Genomic DNA, 13,090 nt, shown 5'->3' on the forward strand with positions numbered 1-13,090 from the left:
AGCTTAGCTGATCCTATTTCTAATATTAACTCCAACACTAACATTAACCCTAGCCCAGACAATGAATATCTACTGCGTTTCACACAATTATCACTTAGTATCATTAATTAGTATCACATGATACTCAGTAGATATTTTAGTTACTCATTATAGTCACTTGATAAGAAGTTAAGTATCAACATTGGACTATTCAAATTGTTTCAAAGTGTGATGTAATAGCAGTAGTAGTACTAGCAAGAGCAGTAATAGCAGTTGTAGCAGTTCTAGTCCCAATAGTAGGCTACTAGTAGTAGGAGCAGCAGGAGCATTGGAAGTAGTAGTATAGTAGTAGTAGAATTAGCAGTAGTTGTATAAGTAGTAATAATCATAATAGTAGCCATAGCTGTAGTAGCAGTATAGTATATCTTAGTAGTGGTAGTAGTAGTAGTAAGTTTGCCGGAGTATGTAAAATGTAAATGTGATATGTTTCTTTTTAGTCTTTTAATCTACTATGCAAGATCTACTTATTGCATATGTATTAAACAGGAAATTGCATGGCTTAAAGCAAACAATTACCAAAACTGCAGACAGAAGTCTGCCATGATGAAGACCTTAGCGCGTTGGCTCTAAGCCATGACAATAAAGGCTTTTTAAATTTCAAGCGTTTAGTCTCTTCCCTACTGGATTTAGAGTGCCTTGGATATTGTGCATACACCTCAAGAGTTTACTTTTTTCTCGCCGGAGGTTTTCAGTCTCAGAGCTAGTATCTCAGTTTTCTGTAAGTTACCAAAATGTTTTCTCATTTTCGAAATGTCCTGTGTCTGCACGAAGCCTTTGCAAGTGACAGTGACAGTGACAACATTGGAGTTATAACGCTTCAGTTCGCCTCACAGACGCTCATTGGCTACATTAGCCGAGATAAACCGGAATTTGACGAGCCGTACCATTTATGCTTACAATGGGGGTTGCAAGAAATTGGCGATTAGATTATTTGAATGCATCACTCGTATGAGACACACAATGTTCACTACAAGTAAAAGTGTTTAATCTGTAGTTTTTTTTTAATGATTTTATTCCGTATACCTTCGAAAATGTGATCGATAAAAATCACGGTCGTACTTGTTACCCCTACGGACTCAAGTTGAAGGTTTGGCTCAAAATGGCTGGAGAGAAACAGTTATGAAGATCGACGGTTGTACTAGATATTTGCGAAAAATGAGCCTCTGTATAGTCTGAAGGCGCGCCCTCCACGTTACTGGGGATACAGGTGAGACTAGTTTAAAGTTAATCGAAAATTTCTATGGAGTCCGTTGCCTTTATACCTAGAAAAAGGAAGCCAAACAGGGCTCCTTTGCAATGTTATCACGGTAGCCTTTCCATCCAATGAGAAGGATTGCTGGCTTCGGTCTATATTTACAGTATGCATAGCAACTTTTAACCCAAATAACATTCTTCACAAAGTGCAGATATTACGTGCAAGGGTAAATGCATCCAACAGCGGATTGATAAATGTCACCCCGGTGTCATAGAGATATAAAGCAGAGGCCTGTGGCTAACCCCTGCAGATATGCATTGCAGAAATACGTCATCAGACTAGGATTCCCCGCAGTAAGCTCAATGATTAGCCCCAACAAGTCTTTAGAGATGTGCAAACACTTATTGCATTGATAGTTATTGCATTGCCGTGGTGATAATTAGGCATTTTTGTCCTCATATCGTCTCCTGAATGTCAACAGTGCTGTCTATGCACCTGTGCAGGTGTATGGACTTGGATGCTAGAGGAAAGTCCTTGCCATGTTAGACGGGATTTAGTTGATTGAGTACCAAGACGTCTGTCTTAATCTTTTTTGACACATTTTCAAAAATGTGCAGTCATGTACAGGACCATGAAATAGGTGTTTAAGCCTGTAATATGGCCACTGCTGAGATTGATGTGCCAGAATGATGATTTAGAATCAGTTTTGAATCTGAGATCATGAATAAGAGAGAGAGAGGAAACTGTTAGTGACTATAAATCACCACTTCTTATCTGAGAGGTTTGATTAATACAAGCTTTTACTATCTCCAGATCACGTTCCAGCCTCTGCTATTATGCTATAATAACACAGGAAAGGTTTTACTTTTAGGTTTAGGTTTTTACTTACTTTTTACTTTTAACATGATGCTGTATTGATCCCTGTAGGGAAATTATTTTTGCTTGGGAGGTCAGAGGTCAGGGTCAGCTACAGAACAGCACCCCTGGAGCTGGTAGGGACTCAGTGTGTTACTCATCGACATGTTGCCAACATGTGGGTCCTCCGGCTGAAGGACAGGCTCCCTACTCACTTTGCCCCCCTGCTGCTCAACATCAGTCATTCCTTGGAGATACGATGGTCAGAAAGTGTCAGTGCTGGGTAGTGCTTTTTAAATCGTCACCGCTACTCCTGTAACGCCTGTAAAGCCTGTACTGGATCAGTCAGTGTTATCAGATTTCAAGTCGGCACCGCTGTTCTGAGGCAGTTCACAGGCCAAGAGGTGTGTCAGTAAACGTAAGGTTGAAGATTTTGATTAAGCACTAAGATGTTGAACAGGAGGAATATGATCGTCTGTGGTGAAGTGAAGATGGATACTGGCAAAAAGGGAAGGAGAAAATTCCCCTCCAGTCAGAGCCTTCTCAGAGAAACTGGAAACATCTCTCCCTCTGTGGTATATGTTCCAGGGAGTGTTCTTGGCTTTCCTCTTCCTTTACGATTTATTGTTTTCACTATCTGCTGCAGCCCAGTTTTTGTCACATAAAAGATGCTGTAAAGGTCAAAACCCCACACTTTTTTCAACCTTTATCCAGGGTAGAGCTGCAACGATTAATTGATTAATCGATTAGTTGTCAACTATTAAATTAATCGCCAACTATTTTGATAATCGATTAATCGGTTTGAGTAATTTTTTAAGAAAAATAAGTAAAAATTCTCTGATTCCAGCTTCTTAAATGTGAATATTTTCTGGTTTCTTTACTTCTCTATGACAGTAAACTGAATATCTTTGGGTTGTGGACAAAACAAGACATTTGAGGACGTCATCTTGGGCTTTGGGAAACACTGATCCACATTTTTCACCATTTTCTGACATTTTATAGACCAAATAACTAATCGATTAATCGAGAAAATAATCGACAGATTAATCGACAATGAAAATAATCGTTAGTTGCAGCCCTAATCCAGGGAATGTTGACAATGCTGTGCTTCACATTTACAGTTAACACTCATTCACACCTGGGAGCTGCCCAGTACAATCACTGTTTTCCATTGTATGCTGCTCGGCAGCTCCACTGGAGCAGTCAGGGCTTCATTGCCTTGCTCGAGGGCACCTTGGTGGTATCAGTAGTGGCTGATGGTATTGGGCCGTTTGATGTAGTCTGTTGACAACCCAGTAGTTGATTCCTGTGTAATGCCAACCCATCACCTGAGCACCTGAGCACCTGAGCACCTGAGCACCTGAGGTTGTAGCAAAGCCAAAATCTATTCTATGAGATAAAATTGCTAGTGGCGCTGAAAGTTAGCTTGTTTTTCTTTTAACCCAAGGTTTTGTAAATTACTCACAATTCCCCAGTGCTGTCGATGCAGCAGGAGTACCTGGATCTGTATTCTCAACATGCAACATTAATAGGACCTGTATGGCATAAACAGTGGTATTGTCCTTAAGCTGAGACTCAACCCTTCATAGGGGTGTGCTCACACTATTCTTCTTTCTTTGGTAGAAAAAGCGCTTCCTCAACAGCGTTTTGTGCTGATGATAAAAAGCGGGGCGCAACGCATTTTGTTTCCCTAGCAACCATCTGCCACTATCAGCAAACAGCACTTAGCATTTGGTAAAACTCTCAAACACTTTGCAGCAACCCCCACAATGCAGCCATCATGCTCCAAACTGACTCTTTAGGATGAGCAGCACTACTACCAACTTTTCTACTGCTACTCTCTGTTGTCATTCTGCTTGTTGTCAGCTGCCTGTGTGCAGTGAAACCCCGCATCTTTCTTGTTGTTTTAAGTCAGTTCACAAAAAGCAGTCTACATCTTGTGGTCTACATCATGTGGTCTTCTCTACAGTGATTTGTTATTTGTTTCAATGAGCTCAACTTCAGAAATCCCTCTGCTCTGCCTAAAAAGAAGCCAAAGCAGCTGCGTTTTGTTCGCCTTGCAGCAGCTCCCCATTGCCTTTTTTATGTAAAAAAAAAAAAAAAAACACTGGCCATTTGAGTAAAGTGCCTGTACTGTGAACAAACTATATACACACACACACACACCTGGTTTGACAGACTAATTTTCAGATTTTTGATTTTTATCTTCAGCCTACTGCTTGAGCTTGCAGCACAGTCAGGAATGTCTCATGCTTTAGGCTACATCACAGACACTGATTATTAACCAAGTATTACACTGCATGTCATGATAGTGTATTCACCATCAGGATATGAATAATGGCTTGGGATGTAAACCTGGCATCTAGTGTAAACACATGCCATTTGAAAGACTGGAGCGTTTACTTTGGCCAGTGAGCAGCTCCAGTGTGGTTTCACATGTGGCTAGGTGAGGAGGGTGGAAGGGGGCAGAGGAAACTTAGATGCTTGTCTAACATTTCCGCTCAGTCATAACCAAGATCATATTACCGTATCACACACGCGACAGATTTTTCTCCACTCGTTGCTCCGCTTTTGAAATAATAGTCCAAGCAATTGGTATTAACAAAAGAAGGCCAAGGGCAATCCAGCTCTCTTTTGATGTTTTACAGGAGGGGGATGATACTGAAACAAACCAGCTAGTTCTACATCAACTGGTTTGCAAGGTGGGAACTGTGAGCCATAGCATATGATGAGCACTACAGAGGATACTAATTGCATTTTTCTAAGTGAAACATTGCTTTAAGGCCTAGCCTACTTTTTCCAGCATGGTGTCTGTACACTATAGACGCAATATAGGCCATAACCTAAGCATTACACAACTGGATTAAAATGCATCTCTCCACTAAGAAACATTCACATTTGGGCTAGTTCGGTGATAAGTCAAGAAACACAATCCTCTTATGTAATTTATAGAAGGAAATCTGAAGGGCTGATACAGAATTAGGCAGTCCATTAGCCTATCTTTAAACTAATTGATAAAAAAGATGTTTTTTCTTGCATTCTGCTTGAATCATAAACAGCAGATATGTATCCAGGGCTATTGAGTGCTGCAGAAAGACATCTTGTCAAGAGCAGAGAGGAGAAGAACAAGAAAAGTGCATCTCAAGTCTGAATAATGAATGGAGACCATATTGTGGATGGAAAGGGATGTGGTTCAGTAATAGTCTGGTGAACATTTCCCTGGTAAATTGTTGGTCTGGCTAGACCCATGTTTCCAAGAAAAGTTAATGAAAATTACATATGAAGCCTAATGACTGACTTTTACAGGATTTGTAGGCTGCGGGGAGCTAAGGCATATTATTATATTAGGCTGGTCCTTCGAGCATTAGCATAGTTCCTGGCTATGTTCCATTTCTAGCAAACCATTTTGTTCACCCTGCGCATGGTGAAACTCTGTCGGTGTGGAGTAACAACAAAAAAGAGTCACAATGTGTTGGTGAGAGCAGACTGCAGTGTACACCCTATATGGCTACAGCAACCGGCTGGTAGCTTACAGTAAGCTACATGACTGATCTGAAGTGATGCACCTCTGATCTCATATTCCATCCTCTCTCTACTAAAAGTCAAGTTGGGCAGTTTTGCAAATGCAGCTCAGTATAGGCCAGGTCTAAACAGGAAATTGTGTTCTGCCACTATAATGGAGAAGTGGCAAAATGACTGGCCGCAATGGCCTATGGACTGGTAACAGGGTTATAATAGTTTTTATTTATATATAGCTTCTGAGATTTATTTACATTTCATTTTAGTCTTAATTTTCAGTGTGGTATAGATGGTTTTAGTTTTAGTTTTGTTATTTGTTTTTTTTCTCTTTTTTTTTTTTTACCAATGGTTAGTTTTACTTTAGTTTCTATTTAGTTTCAGTTCCAGTTTTTGTGTTTTTCATAAGAATGGTCGTTTTTGAAGGTGTAATGAGTTCATAATGGGTATTTTATATATGTTTGCAACAGGTATTGTGTAATGCACAATAAATCATACATGTTTGTTAAGTTCATTGATCATCAATTTTTCAATTAGCATTCAGTAAAAATAGCCCAAAATTCTTTACCCAAAATTCATTCATTTGTTTACCCTGCACCTAAACAAAAGACAAAAACCACGAACATTCCACCTATATATTTTTTCTTTTAGTTTTTTAGAAGTAGACAAGAGTATCCTTTACAACAACCTAGGTTTCAACCCAGGTTTTAGTTTTAGCTTATGATAATAACCTTGACTGGTAAACGTGTCTCCAAAACCCGGCGAACAAAAACGACGAATGGTGAAATGGAGACACCGAGGGCTTTAGGTCTAGTCTAGGTTCCAGTTGCTTAAACAGCATGGATGCAAAAATTTCATAGGCTGCGTGAGATAAAGAGATTCTCCATAAGCCTATGTGGCTATGGAAGGACTGGTTAATTCCCGGTTAAATTTGTTGGCCTATATAGAGAGGGATTAATTTATTCACGACTGCCAGCCTAAATCTCTCAATTAGTTCTAGACATTCGGGAAAATATAACTCATTCTGGGCCTACGCTTGTTTATTCTGTCTGAGACCGGCTCGTGAATTTGAAACCCAAGCCCACGCCTTGTCATTCCTCCGAGGCACCGCCCACCTCCGCGGTGGGTGCGGCACGTGCATGAAAGGCAGCGGAGAGGCGTTCACTTTCATCCTCTGTCATTTGGCCTCTTCCCAAACACAGTGTCTAACCCTCCAGCCCCACTTCATCCCCCCCTCCCTCCTTGCTTATTTCTCTCCCTCACCCACTCGCTGCCTCCTCGTCTCCTCCTGGTCTTTCTGTGCATCTCTCTCCGCAAATGCATTTATGTGTAAGTGTCTCCCTCTCTCTCTCTCTCTCTCTCTCTCCCTCCATCCCACAGCTATGATTTAGGCGTCAGGGTTGCTCCCACTCCCTCCCAGCTTTGGATCATGTTACCCTGCCATTACTCAGTCGTTCCCCCAGCGAGGGCGCTCCATGTCAGGCATAGCGGAGCCTGCCCGCCTGCCTGCCTGCACGCTGCCCGCCTCTCCGGACCTGTGGACTGGTGCAGTTCAACCACAGACGCCCCTGGTCAGTGGAGCCGCTCCAGCTATGGCACAGGCTCCCTGGAAAAATAAAGCAGACGAGCGAGCGGCGGGCAGCTAGGTTAGCTGTTAGCGTTGGAGCCGCGTTTTCATTTTCATGCGGTCTGGAGGGACAACCTGGCCTATAGGCTGCTTTCATCTGGTTGTGGCCAGTGGAAAAACAGGTTATCATAGAAATCTCCCGGACTCCTGGCTTGTTTTTTGATGTTTTTCTTGTTTGTTTTACCCCGGTTGATAGGCAGGACACCCAGAAATATGACTCAGTGAGTGCAGTTTGCTGGCAGGGTTGTGAACCGCACAACAAGCCCAGCCCTTACATGCGTCACAAGTCGGCCCGGTGATTTGTGGACCTCATCGTTTTATGGTTATGTAATGTCGGCTCCCTTGACGAGTAAAACGTCTTGTTAAACCCCACGCCGCCCTACTCCCATAAAAGTGAGTGATGCAGGCGGCCGAAAAGAGGGCCTTGCCACCCTGTTAAGGATGGTCTCCCTCCCTACTGCACGGGCCGTGGGATGGGATGTTAGCGGTCCACTTGGCTCAGCCAAAGCATGACGCTGCAGGAATTTCACCGGCGAGGCTTTATCGCTTGATTAATGCATGCTGAGTGAAGCTCCTACATCTTCTAAAGCATCGTGGGATGCTGTAGGTCTAATTTATGAGAGTCGGAGAGAGAGATGGGCGCCGTGTACCTGTGTCAGTGCCTGTGCCCTTTCTTAGGGTGTAAAGTTTTATAGAGGCTACAGCATCCTCCTATTAAGCCTGTTGTGCACTCTAGTCGAGTCATAACCCCTTTTCTGCTTATCACCACGCTTTCAGCTCCTTAGTAATTTATTTAGTTTTGACATATGGTTGTCCTGTGCATTGCAAGGTAGCATATCACAGCACAGGAAGGCCTACTCAGGCTAGGCTAATCCTCTCTAATTGAAAGGGAGGCGGCGTCGTGGGCCAGTGGCTTGTATGTCGCTCATCTCTCTGCTTGTTTTACAGTAATGAGACATCTGGGGTTGGAAAACAGAGTTGTTTGTTGAGGGAGAAACGGTTCCTGAGCCCGAGGGCCTGTAGGTCTGTCACAGACAAAACAACAGAGCTGACTGCTTGTTTACTCTTGCCTGTATGCCGGCATTTGATTTCGCCCCCGCGCTGCTTTGGCACAGTCCTGTTTGCCATGCTAATGTTAGATTAGATTTGTTTCATAGAGAAGCACAATAAATTTGGGCTATTTAGGACAAGGGTAAGGCTAGACAGGACATTTCTTTACCCTGAAGAGTCTATTAATATTAGGCCCATATTCCCCATGTCCCATATCTTGGCCCACAGAGTTTTTTTTTGGCTGCATTCAAACTATCAGGCCATGAAGGCTGTCATTGCGGCTCAGGTACACTGAGTCTGTAGGCTATTTGCAGCGTTGTTATAGATTTAGAGTTTCCATTTCAGTTTAGTCTTCATAATCAAGCTCGGTTTAGCTTTCATTCAATCATATAGGACCATACTTGGATTTGGTTTAGTGTTTATTCAGTTTTAGTTTTTCATCAGTCACGTCTGTATGAAATGTGTGGGTAGTACATGTTTTGTGTACATGCTGACAGAGAATAGTCTTTGGATAGCGCTAGTATATTGATAGTTGATCTAAGAGCCGGGCTGTTGTGTTTGTTGGTTACTGTGTTTGTGTGTAATGCTTTTTCCCATGGTGCAACACGTGGACGTCAGGAGCCAAATTCAGTCAGTCAGTCATTCAGTCATCAGACACTGAACCTGTATATACCAAGGGCAGGGCCAATGGAGTGTCACCTGAAGTGGAAGAGTCAACAACAGTACATGATAGAAACTTCATACTTACACTACAGGTTGTGAGATTTTGGAGCACCTTGCTGCATAAATTTGCATATTAATGAAGAAGAACTGATTTTCTTCAAACTTAATGTTTAATACTTAATGCTTTCATATTAATACCACCCATGTGTTATGTTAAGACAAGTACTTTGGCATAGAAATATTTGCTAATTAATGCTGAACTTAATTAATGACCTCATTAGCATAACCGGTTATGTTTAATAACTCAAGAACAACAGAAACTTCATACTTACACCACTGGTTCCCCCCTATAGAGTAGATGATCTGATTAGATTTTGGAGCACCTTGGCCGTATAATTTTGCATATAAATGAGGAAAAACTGATTTTCTTCAAACTACTATAACTCCTTAATGCTTTAAGATGCTTAGTTCATATTGAGAACACCCATGTGTTATGTGAAGACAACACTACTGGACTACAGTACAACTTTTACTTTGTTTTTATTAATTATACACTGGACAAAAATAGAGTAGAGTTCATTCAAACAAAATTACCTTTTACCACACTTTGATTCAGTTTCATAGCACTCAGGTGAGTGAAGTGTCTTACTTCTGGATGAATTTGGCTCTTGAAGACCGTGGTAAACATACAAAGGGGATTGGACTTTTAAAAAAGAAAGTACACTGAACAAAAATATAAATGCAACACTTTTGGTTTTGCTCCCATATTTCATGAGATGAAATATAAGATCGAAGACTTTTTCTATGCACACAAAAGGCTCAGGCTATTCCTCTCAAATTTTGTTCTCAAATTTGTTTCAATCCGTGTTAGTGAGCACTTCTCCTTTGCGAAGATAATCCATCCACCTGACAGGTGTGGCATATCAAGATGCTGATTAAACAGCATAATTATTGCACAGGTGTGCCTTGGGCTGGTCACAATAAAAGGCCACTCTAAAATGTGCAGTGTTTAGTATATATATTTTCCTTAGTGTCCTGCCTCTCCTGACACCTTGGTTATGTCCCCCAAGCTACAACCAGCCATATTGGCCTCGTATCGGCGCTTCCACGCAGAAACGGTGACCTGGCAGGGCATTAAGGCAAGTCTGCAGCTACACCCCAGATCCAGTTGGACACGCTAAGCCCTCTACAGCTCACCAGAGACCTCTAAATTACTGCTGTTCACGACCAGAAAAGCACCTCATGTGTTTGAGGAGGATTTGAGGAGATTTTTTTTCTTTGTTAGCTGTTATGTTTTTTTTCCCTATCTCAGAGGCAACTACCTCAGCTATAACACACACACACGGTTAGTCAGTTTCATATCTTTCCTTGCGCCAGCTGATGTTTTCCTTGCAGGTTAAAAGACGGGGTAATATCTCTCTCACACACACACGCACACACTCTCTCTCACACTCTCTCTCACGTGTACGTGGCGCACCAGTATTACTTCATCTTTTATCCTACTGAGGAAAATACACGCTCACACTCGGAAAGGTACGAAACTGACTAACCTTGGCATAGATATTCGTGAGGCTTAAGGTTAATGCTAAACTGCTGTAATCCATTATTTGGTTGGTTTCCGAGCAGAGATAGCGAAGGTTCAGCATGTACCTGTCAGTACTAAATGATTGCTCATTTCCTGCCAGAGGGGGGTGGGATGGAGTAATAGCAAGCAGCTGCCTCAGCTGGACCTTACCTTTCCTTTCCGTCTGTCTGTTGCTGTTCTCTCAAGCTAGCCTACGTCCCAGTACACCTCACTTTTCCAAATTCCACACTGCCTGTTTGAATACCAGGGGCTGTAAGTGGTTGATGATCACGCTGAGATGCAATGCAAAGCATCATCCACCTTTTGATGAGTGATAACGCCCTGCAAGGCAGTTTTGTAGCAGGCATCACAAGAAAATAAAGAGCATCAGTATTTGTCCACTGAGTTAGCATTCACTCAACGCCTACCGCTCATGACAATCCTTTTTACTCTTCTTACAGTTGCTTTCTCCTTTGATTAGCTAAATGCTCCATCGATCCGCCAAGTTGAGGCAGTGCGAGCCGGGGAGCCGTATTTATCACACGGTCAGAGGAGCATGCAGGATGTTGCCTCTCCTACCGGCTGTCCCTCTTTCATTGGAAAACGATAAACATAAATCTGTGGAATGTGTCCCTGTAATATAAGTCTGCGGTGGACCGGGGGGGGGGGGGGGGGGAGAAAGCCTGATCTGCTCTGCTTTCCCCAGGCAGTGGAATTAGAGAGCCAGAGCTCTATGGGGTTTGCTGACATTTGAGGAAAAAAAGCCCACCTTCAGCAAAGGCAGACTTGCAAATCAGTGTCACAAGTGCAGGATTGGTGCTTTAAAATGGGAAAGAGGATGTGAGAGCTTCTCAGCCCCCCCCCCCCCCCCCCCAGCAACGCGAAGGGACTTCGGATAGGGCAAGCCTTCTCCCCGTGAATCACAGCTAATTAACAAAGTAATTAAGATCAGAATCTCTGGTCGGAGAAGGACTCTAAATTGTCTATATATTCAAATAGGCCATCAAAAGGAAATCCCTTCCATTCATGAAAGGGGGGTAAATTAAACCGTTCAGACCCCTTCCTCTCTATTATCCCCATCATGTGTCACACAAGGGACATCTGTTGAAAAGAGCAAGCCAATGTTATGGCGAGTTAGAGCCCTCTCTGCTCCATCAGAAGCACTGTTCATAATGCATTCGCTATACATATTTCAGCTTGAGTGAATTTATTTCAATAAATAATGTCACTCCAAGGACACGCTTCGATCTTTCCAGCGCGGCCCCGCCGACTGCAAGCCACACCATATTGTTATCTCATTCCTCTTGTGGCGAATGATAGATTAACAAACATTTTAGAAACCGTACACTGAGCATGTCCGCAGTTTTATCATCACCGCACACTGCCAAAATAACCTCTCTTTGTGATGGATGTATTTCCCAGTTTTATTCCAGTGCTGCAAGCTCAGGCATATACAGGCCCTGGGTACAGCAATAACATAACATTAGCTCTTACCAGGGAATTTCATATTGTGGGTGCACAATGTAGAGATTTATGCATCTGGTCAAGTCCAGCGGTCTTTTTCTGGTAGGCGATTTTCGGGCTACGCTGTCATCTACTCTGTTGACTTTTTCAGTGCTCAACTGCCTCTTGAAGTAGGCTGTTTCATGTGTCTTGGGCAAGTGCTACAGCACTCTCTCTTAGGTCATGTAAACATCTTGGTCAGTGGTTGGATTCCTCGGAGTAGACACTCCATGTGAGAGTTCATTTGTCTTTTATTGCGTAGTCGCTGTTGAAATCATTTAGACCAAGGAGCATTTGTCATGCTTTTACTAGTACTCCCCTGTGTGTGTGTTTAACTCCCAGCTTTGTCACGTGACGGCGTAGGAATAGGCTTTTTGCAGCAGGACTTACTGATAAGTGTTCTCTACTCAGTGTACAAAGCAAACCTCTGTTTCCTGAGCTGTCTTGTGCAATTTGTGCTGAGTTCAGTGTAGCGCCAGAGCATTTCCCCTTATGTTTCACCTCAGCCTGTGCTTTGCAGAAAAACTCATTCGGTCAAGACGGTGATCGGGAAATTCAAGCAGAGCCTATGTTTAATTGGAAACCACTTCTTTTTTTTCTCCATTGCTTTTCTTGCACAGCATTTGAACTGGAGGTCTTTGCACATTACCTTTCTGAACACAAACTCTGATGTAGGCTAGGTAAAGATCTGTTTAGTGTAGTCGACGCTGCCCCGCAAAGCCAAAGAGCGGTAACTGCGAGAGTAGTGACAGGTTATTCTTAGGGCCTTTTTAAAAAGTCTGAAAAAGTCCTACAATAAACTGGATACGTTTAAAGCCTTAACAAGTATTAAAATGTCTTAAGACCTCTAAACTGCATTTATTTTGACCATGCAATGAAAGGTTTCTTTGTGCTGCAAGTCCACTGTTAGATTAATATACAAACGGGTTAGTAATACCATATTCAAAACATCTTTTTTTTCTTTTTTTCATCTTATCAGCTTTACTAAACAAAATTTGGCTTCATGACCGTTACCAATTAATTTCCTGTTGTCCTATTTATATTTATATTTTCTCAATTATAGTTTCAGAACATTCAT

General features: G+C 42.3%; 1 protein-coding gene across 2 annotated transcripts in view; it reads left to right on the forward strand.

Annotated features, from left to right (window-relative positions):
• The first annotated feature begins 1,139 nt into the window (after positions 1-1,139).
• Positions 1,140-13,090, forward strand: part of znf438 (zinc finger protein 438) — a 35,964-nt gene continuing 24,013 nt past the window's right edge. For both annotated transcript variants that reach the window (XM_071526021.1, XM_071526022.1), the window contains exon 1: positions 1,140-1,246. The gene's annotated coding sequence lies outside the window, so the exon portion shown is untranslated. The remainder of the gene's footprint in view (positions 1,247-13,090) is intronic.

This window comes from Centroberyx affinis, unplaced genomic scaffold (genome assembly GCF_046629955.1).
Source record: "Centroberyx affinis isolate AG114_WGS23_722 - 3 ecotype Tasmania unplaced genomic scaffold, CSIRO-AGI_Caff_v1 ptg001377l_1, whole genome shotgun sequence".
NCBI lineage: Eukaryota > Metazoa > Chordata > Actinopteri > Beryciformes > Berycidae > Centroberyx > Centroberyx affinis.